General features: G+C 43.9%; 1 long non-coding RNA gene across 1 annotated transcript; it reads left to right on the top strand.

Annotated features, from left to right (window-relative positions):
- LOC102393382 lies at nucleotides 1–7110 on the top strand. The gene is made up of 4 exons (XR_327480.4): nucleotides 1–294; nucleotides 3800–3866; nucleotides 4909–5000; nucleotides 6884–7110. It is a non-coding gene; the product is annotated as an uncharacterized LOC102393382 (long non-coding RNA).
- Nucleotides 7111–8528: the final 1418 nt, after the last annotated feature.

Below are 8528 nucleotides of genomic sequence, written 5' to 3'. Positions count from 1 at the left end.
GTGCAGCCCGTGTTTCCCAGCAGGCTCCTGTGGGCTGAGCCCCGGCTGTCGTCAGCGGTTCCCTGCTCATTAAAGTGCTTCGGATTCTCTTCCCTTCACTCCTCTCCTGCTACCTCCTAGCATCACATTTTACTCTTCAGACACACTATTTGCAAACTCAAATTCCTAAGTTTTGGAGGAACCTCATCTAAGTGAGTAGGTCCTAAAGTGAGGTAATAAAGGAGACTCTCAGAACAAGATTCTAGAATTGGATCTCTTGTTGGTCAGATGACAACTAAGACCCTGTTACTGTCGGTAAGTGAGGCCAGGATAATGTCTGGCATGCTGTTGCATCACTGCTAAGAGTCTTACCTGTGGTGAATTGGGCTCATGTGCTGTGTAAGAAGATGTCCCGCCTATAGAGTAGCTTTTGAACCAAATGGGGGGCAATGGCAATTATTAGGATTTTGGAGTTGGTTTGTTATCAACTGCTTGAGGAGGCATGAAAGAAGCAAGTAACAGACTCAGGCCAGGTAACCATTAATTTAGAATTTGGATTGAAAGAAAGTCGTAAGTCTTCCATGTCATCTTTTAAAGGGGGGGGGTCTCATTTCCTGTAGACAGAGGGTAGACTGAGCTGAACAGTAAGATTTCAAATTTGATCTTAAATACAGCAGCACTAAAAAGAAAAAAAGGAGGTTGAGTTCACAGCCCAGACAGGTTCTTATGCTAAAATCAGGAGACTGAAAGGGAAGGACAGAAGCCCATTTGGGTAGATGGGGTTGAGGACTTGACTACCTCGGTTCCTCTGAATAATCTGAGCCAGAATTCTCTGGAGACCTCCATCTTGCCAGAGGAAACCAGTCTCCAGCCACCTGCAGACTGTGCAGAGGCCTCACTGGGGCAGATGCCTTGCAAGATGGTACATGTCTGCAAGGTCTTTCCTTGCCTCTCTCTATTGCTCCTTATTGTGAGCCAAGCAGAAAAATACTGCTATGTGAAGAAAGAGATCATTCACCAAAAGCACTGCAGAACTTGGCAGTGTTATGAACCACCAGGAACTGGAAGAATTTGCCTAGAATATTAAAGGTGGATATTAAAGGTGGTGGATCAGGGAGGACAGACTATAAGGCTGGACAGAAGAGAGTTTATTCATATGGGTGCATTATTTAGTGACTCAAAACTTAATATCTTGGTAGGATGCCTAGATAGTAAATAGCAAGTATTGCCAGGTATCCATAGTAAATAGCAGGAATTGCTCTTCGAAACTTGAAAACAATGTACTTGAATGGAGGTGCTTGCATTTCTTAGAAGAAAGATGAGAAAGGGGTAAACTTACTCAAGCAGACTAGATTTAAGACTGTACTTATTACATAATACCAGAGAACCCACCTGCTAACAAGGTTCCCTGGGGTGGGGGCTTCAGAGGGCACTTCCTTCACTAAGTGGGCTTCCCAGGTGGTGCTAGTGGTAAAGAATCCACCTGCCAATGCAGGCGACATTAAGAGCCGTGGGTTCGATCCCTGGGTTGGGAAGATCCCCTGGTAAAGGGCATGGCACCCACTCTAGTATTCTTGCCTGGAGAATCCCATGGACAGAGGAGCCTGGTGAGCCACGGTTCATAGGGTCATAAAGAATCGGATATGACTGAAGCAACTTAGCACAAGCTTCACTAAAATATGGAAAGTGCTAATAAATTCTGAGAATCTCAGAATTACTGGTGCTCTAGACTAAGGGTCCCCAGCCTCCAGGATCAAATGCTTGATGACCTGAGGTGGAGCTGATATAATAATAATAGAATTAAAGTGTAATAAATGTAATGCACTTGAATCATTCTGAAACCACCCCCCACCCATGGTTCATGGAAAAGTTGTCTTCCATGAAACCAGTTCCTGGTTCCTGGTGCCGAAAATACTGGGGACTGCTGCTGGATTAAGACTGTTGCCCCGGCATGAATGGGGATAACAGGATTCTAGGGTTCAGGCTGGCAGCAACAGATAATCAGAACAGGGAGATAATTATGATCACATAATATCAACCTGAACAAGTCCTAGGGCCCTGACATTGATGGGGTAAAGTGAGTCCCTGAAAAACACGTAAGCTATTTAGATTTTAAAGACACAAAAAATGGATGTCCCTGATGGTCCAGTGTTTAAGAATCTGCCTGTCAATACGGGGGCCATGGGTTCAAACCTTCGTCTGGGAAGATGACACATTACTTAGTGCACAGGGCAGCTAAGCCAGTGCGCCACCACGGCTGAACCTGCTTGCTCTGGAGCCCGAGCTCCCCAACGAGAGAAGCCAGCGTGATGAGAAGCCCACACGCCGCAACTAGAGAGCAGCCCCTGCTCACAGCAACCTGGACCCCACGCAGCCAAACAAAGCACACACACAGAAGATGAGCATTTAGGTGTGTGTGTGAGAGAGAAGTCAGTAAACACAAAGCTTAAATAATGGTTTTGGCAGGAATGCTGGAACATGTTAGAACATGTTCTAGCACAGGCTGGAACATTAAAGGAATCCCAATAAATCTTGGCATATGAATGAATTTGGTAGGCAGGTAGATGGACTGAATTGTGCTCCCCCTACAATTCACATGTTAAAATCCCAGTCTTCGGGACTTCAGGATGTATTTGGAGACGAGGTCTTTGAAGGAGTGATGAAGTTAAAATGAGGCCATTAGCGTAGGCCCTAATGCAACATGGCTGTGGTCCTTATAAGGAGAGTAAGAGACCCTAGTGATGAGTGCCCCAGGGAGAACTTCAGAGAGAGAGGCCCCAGGGAGCAACCTGCCAACACCTTCATCTTGGACTTGTGGTCTCCAGAACTCTGAGGAATACATTACTGTTGTTTAAGCCCCTTGGTCTGTGGTATTTTGTTACGGCAGCCCAAGCAGATTAAGAGATTATCCCCAAGTTGCTGCTAAGTCTCTTCAGTCGTGTCCGACTCTGTGTGACTCCATAGACGGCAGCCCACCAGGCTCCCGTCCCTGGGATTCTCCAGGCAAGAACACTGGAGTGGGTTGCCATTTCCTTCTCCAATGCATGAAAGTGAAAAGCGAAAGTGAAGTCGCTCAGTCGTGTCCGACTCTTAGCAACCCCATGGACTGCAGCCCACCAGGCTCCTCCGTCTGTGGGGTTTTCCAGGAAAGAGTACACATTTATGGGGTGCCATAAATGTGTAAGCTGAGTTTCAGGGATTAAGATCTGTACAGAATTACGTAAACAGTAAAAGCGTAGACGTGCTCACTGAATTGAATCCAGGTGTCAGATTCTGACATTAAAGATGTTTCAATCTATACCAACAACTTTTAAATCAAATCCTTATTTTTAACAAAGTACTACATAGGTTTCTGAAAATATCAAGATTCACCTGTTTTTCGCTTATCTAATGTGGCTTCCCCAGAGGTAACCACTTTTAACTCTTTAGGTGTTTCTCCCCTTAGAACATGTGACTAAATAACATAATGATACAGACATGTCATGGTTTTTCAAACCAAGACATCATCTATGAAGTTCCTGTTACTAAAGATGTCTTAATTATCTATACAGACACACACACACACGCACGCACGCATGCACAAACACACACACAATCACTATCCTATGACTTTCATCTTTTTTTCATGATCTTTGGTATTTTTCTTCTTCTGCTTTGTCTTAGTTTTGTCCAGGTTAATTTTCATTTTTGCTTTCATATAAGACCTCCCTCAAGGGTCTGGTGATTCTTGATTGCTCATTCACATTGAAGAATAAGCCTGTTTTTCACTTTATCCTGTACCTCAGAGTAACCAGTGACTTCAATTTCTGACATTTTCTAGGGTTTCACATCAGGGATTGGTTGGTTACTGCTGGACATGCTGCTGAAGGAACGTCTGCTGAAGGAACGTAAGTTTTAGCCTCATTTTCTCTAAGTTAGTCATTCCTTGTCTATCTGTCTATCTTCTAGAATTTCCTGATAATGTCCTCTCTGCTTTCATCTCACCTCCTGTGTTCTTTGTATTTCTTCTGCCTTTTTATTCCTTTCCTGTTAATTTAGGGGTTTTTGAGAGGAAGTGGAGACAAACATAGGTTTTTAAACAGAGGTCTGCACTTCTAATTTTGACTTCTCTTGGGTTTTTACTATTAGTCAGTAAGTAATGGTTAGCATCAGCTCAATGCAAAAGAATAAAAGTATCCCTGTTTTTCCAGTTGCCTTAGTCAAAACCTCTTTTACTTTGAAAACCCCGTGTTATGAGTTATGCAGCTGCTGCTGCTAAGTCGCTTCAGTCGTGTCTGACTCTGTGTGACCTCGTAGACGGTAGCCCACCAGGCTCCCCCGTCCCTGGGATTCTCCAGGCAAGAATACTGGAGTGGGTTGCCATTTCCTTCTCCAGTGCATGAAAGTGAAAAGTGAAAGTGAAGTCGCTCAGTCATGTATGATTCTTAGCGACCCCATGGACTGCAGCCCACCAGGCTCCTCTGTCCATGGGATTTTCCAGGCAGGAGTACTGGAGTGGGGTGCCATCGCCTTCTCCGTATGAGTTATGAGTGTCCTGAATAAGAAAAGTAACACAAACTTCTTACTTAAGCATCATCTGCATGTTGCTTGTCCTTAGAGGAAGGTGAGGTGGGTGCACACAAAGAGGTGGGTGCACTCGTGGAGATTGGCCCAGGGTGGGGTGGACGCACAGAAGAGAGGTGAGGTCCCCATGGGGGTGCGGCAGATCTCAGCAAAGCGAAGAGGTCACTCCCACCGTGGGGTGGTCCGTGCTGAGGCGGGTGAGAGAGTATCCATCTGTAGGGATGAACCAGCATGGGAATCTGAGCACAAACAGGGCATCCTCCCAGGGGAGGGGGCAGGGTCGGTGATGCGAGTTTGGTATACACCAATGCATTGATCAAACAAGTACGTATTAACAGTAATGAGAGCCAGGATTCTCGCCCTCAGAGAATGAAGTCATAAACATGGAAAGGGAGAAGCCGGAATACGCCTTCAGGATTGGAATGAGAAGTTATCAGTGTGAACTCATGGACTGTAATGTACGTATATCTATATGGCATCAATGTTGATATATAAATATGGATGTAAATGTGTCCGTGTGTGAATGTATACATGTTCCCTACCTCTGTCCATCAAGAGAGCTGTGAACTCAAATCGCAACCAGCAGACCTACCCTGATTGTGGTTTTCTAAATACCATTTGCCATTTCAGGGAACCAGGATTTCTTGGTAGGGTGCCAGATTTACTATATGAAAATACAGCAAACTGTAAGCAGACAAGAAGTTATTGTATGGGATGTATCTTCACTATTTATTATTTATCTGAAATTCAAATTTAAAGTATTAATCTCTACTATATTTGGTAACCCTATTCCTTGAAGAAATGGCCACTTGCAACACTGGGGCAGGGAAACAACAAGAGCAGAGAACATTGTGTTGTGCCAGAAAAAAAGGAAATGCAGAAGGAGGGGACAAAATGCCAGATGAGCCAGTTTGAAAGGCTTCCCGCTGGTGAGATATGAGACAATATAAGCACCACAACAAATAATACGAAAATCTATTGAACAAAATGGGAAACCAGGAACCCACACTGATGTGAATAAAAGTAAAGTGAAGGCTTGATAAGGAATAGAGTATTTACTTAGAGCTAATGTATCTCTCTAGCTTCCCTGATGGCTCAGTGGTAAAGAATCCATCTGCCAATGTAGGAGATGTGGGTTCGATCCCTGGGTTGGGAAGATCCCCTGGAGAAGGAAATGGCACTTTCCTTTCCACTCCAGTATTCTTGCTTGGGAAATTCCATGGACAGAGGAGTCTGGTGGGCTACACTCCGTGGGGTCACAAAGAGTCGGACATGACTCTGTGACTAAACAACAACAACTTGTCTCTTCACAAAATGAATACTTGTTAATTCAAAACAGAAAAATATTTATAGTAACTTTATTTTGGAGTTACTTCCTTTTGGAGAAGCTGGGCAGACACCATTTTGATCAAGTGGTTAAAGAGAGCATTGCTAGTAATGGGACAAATCAAAACTGAGAGTCGTCTGAATACAGCGTCACTTGGGTGGTATTCCTGCCAAACACAAACACATCTAAACCAAAGGAGGCCCCACCCAAGCTGTGGTCTTCAGAAGTATTAAGGTCATGAAAGTCAAACAAAGATTGAGAAAACATTTTTGACTAAAGGACTCTAAAGACATGTGACAATTCTGAACTGGTTTTTTTTTTTTTTGGTATAAAAGATATTATTGGGATGAAAAATGAAATTTAATGAGGGGGTGTTAGGATTGGGTAATATAAATGGTCTGTGTTTATTTCCTGATTTTAGTGGTTATATTGTGATTATGTGGGAAAATGACTGAGCACTCCAGGAAGTATTTGGGGGTGAGGGGGCATCTGGTTGGCAACTTACTCCCAAATGGTAGCTCAAGATAAAAAAAAAAGTTCTTTATACTGTATTTGCAATTTTCTGTAAATTTCAGATTGTTTTAAACTAAATACAAACAATGCTTATTTTGGATTTTAAAAGGGAAATGAATATTTAATCATTCACTTGGGTCTAAAAAAAGAGCTTAAAATGCAACCAATAAGATGTGCTTTGCAATGATGATGTGAGAGATTAAAAGCCAACCATCTGGAAATCACAAATTCATTTATTAAAAATGCACCTGAATTATATTGCTAGAATTTTTAAACTATAAGAAACCAAAAAGAAAATTCTACATATTACTGATATTTGCATGCCAAGCACTGGGGAAAAGGGTAGTTATTTTTGGGGTTTTGACATCGCCATTTCGTCTCTGGGATAGGTGGTCCTTTTAAGAAAAACGTCTTTAAGGGGGTTACAGACTGAATGCTCACATGATGAAATCCTGTTCTGTTCCTCCACCCCCTCCCCTTTCCCTCTTGTGATGGTGCCAGGTGATGAGGATTGGATGACGTCATGAAGGTGGAGCCCTCACGAATGGGCTCAGTGCCCTTTACAGTTAGGAGAGAGGTGGCTGCCCTCTGCTTCCCATTATGTGAGGACACAGATATCAGCAGTCTGCGACCTGGAAGAAGTTCCTCCCCCGACCATGCTGGCACCCCGATCTCAAGCTCCAAGTCTCCAGAATTGTGGGGAATAAATTTCTGTTGCTTATAAGCCACCTAGTCTATGGTAATTTGTTATAGCAGTCAGAACAGACTAAGACAAAGTGGGTCAAACCCTGCTAGTTTCCTGCTCCTTGTCTATCCTTCCCACTTTCCTTACTTACAGAACTCCAACCTCTCCTTGGACAACCTGCCCAGCTAAAATACTACTCAGTCTTCCTTAGATCTATGTGTGGCCCCAAGGCACCACTCTATCAATGAGACCTAAATGGAGATGTGCTGGAAATGGTGGAGAAGAATCAATCGGCTTTTCTTCACACAGGCAGCACCCTTTCTCCTTCCTTCCTGTCTGCAATGTGGATGTGGCTCCCTGGGGGCTCGGGTGGTAAAGAATCCGCCTGCAATGCTGGAGATCTGGGTTTGATCCTTGGGTTGGGAAGATCCACTCCGGTATTCTTGCCTGGAGAATCTCCATGGACAGAGGAGCCTGGGGGGCTAAAGTTCATGGGGTTGCAAAGAGTCAGACACGACTGAGCAACTAAGCACAGCCCAAGGAAGAGTAGCCAATTTGTGATTCATTAAGCAACAGGCTTGGTGATAAAAGTCAACATGATACAGATGGCGATGAGGATGCAACGAAAGAGACGAGCCTGGGTGCTGGAAAGCACTACTGAGCTGCTGTGCCAACCTTGAACACCCTACCAGTGGGTTTTTTCTTAAAAAGAAACAGTAAAGTCTCTACATTGATTATGCCAGTCGGGTTCTGTTATTTGCATCTGTATACATTAACAACAAGTTTGATGGACTTTTAAAATAAAAGGTAGAGACCCAAGACAGTTGAATTGCTTTTAATAAAGTAAGAGGAAGCGTATATTGAGAGACTGCTCTGGAGAAATGTGAATGGGATATGGGGGGTTAGGGTAGCAAATTCAGGGTGATTGGAAGAGACCTAAGGAAAGACAATCACTGACAAATCCACTAAGGTTGCAATTGGTCAACAGTTTTTTAAAGTTATATGAGACACTGATTTTGAAATTGTTTCCTCTGCTATGTTGGCTCTTGGGCTTCCCTGGTGGCTCAGAGGGTAAAGGGTCTGCCTGCAATGCGGGAGACCTGGGTTCAATCCCTGGGTAGGGAAGATCCCCTGGAGAAGGAAATGGCAACCCACTCCACTATCCTTGCCTGGAGAATCCCATGGACAGAGGAGCCTGGTGGGCTACAGTCCATGGGGTGGCAAAGAGTCGGACACGACTGAGGGACTTCACTCACTCACCCCTCAACCTAAAAGGCGGCTACATGTAACAGTCTTGTGTTGATGAAATGAAAAAGGCAAGTGAGGGGCAAGGCACTGAAATAATTTGAGGATGCCAGCCACAGTGGAGACAGCTGGCTCTAAATTTTTCATAACATATAAGATGGTAGGTCGTAACATTTTGTTTGGTTATTAAAAGAAATGTCAATCCTGGAATGAAAG

This window comes from Bubalus bubalis, chromosome 17 (genome assembly GCF_019923935.1).
Source record: "Bubalus bubalis isolate 160015118507 breed Murrah chromosome 17, NDDB_SH_1, whole genome shotgun sequence".
Lineage (NCBI taxonomy): Eukaryota > Metazoa > Chordata > Mammalia > Artiodactyla > Bovidae > Bubalus > Bubalus bubalis.
Note: the sequence above shows the minus strand (reverse complement) of the source record. Positions and strands in the feature narration are given on the sequence as shown.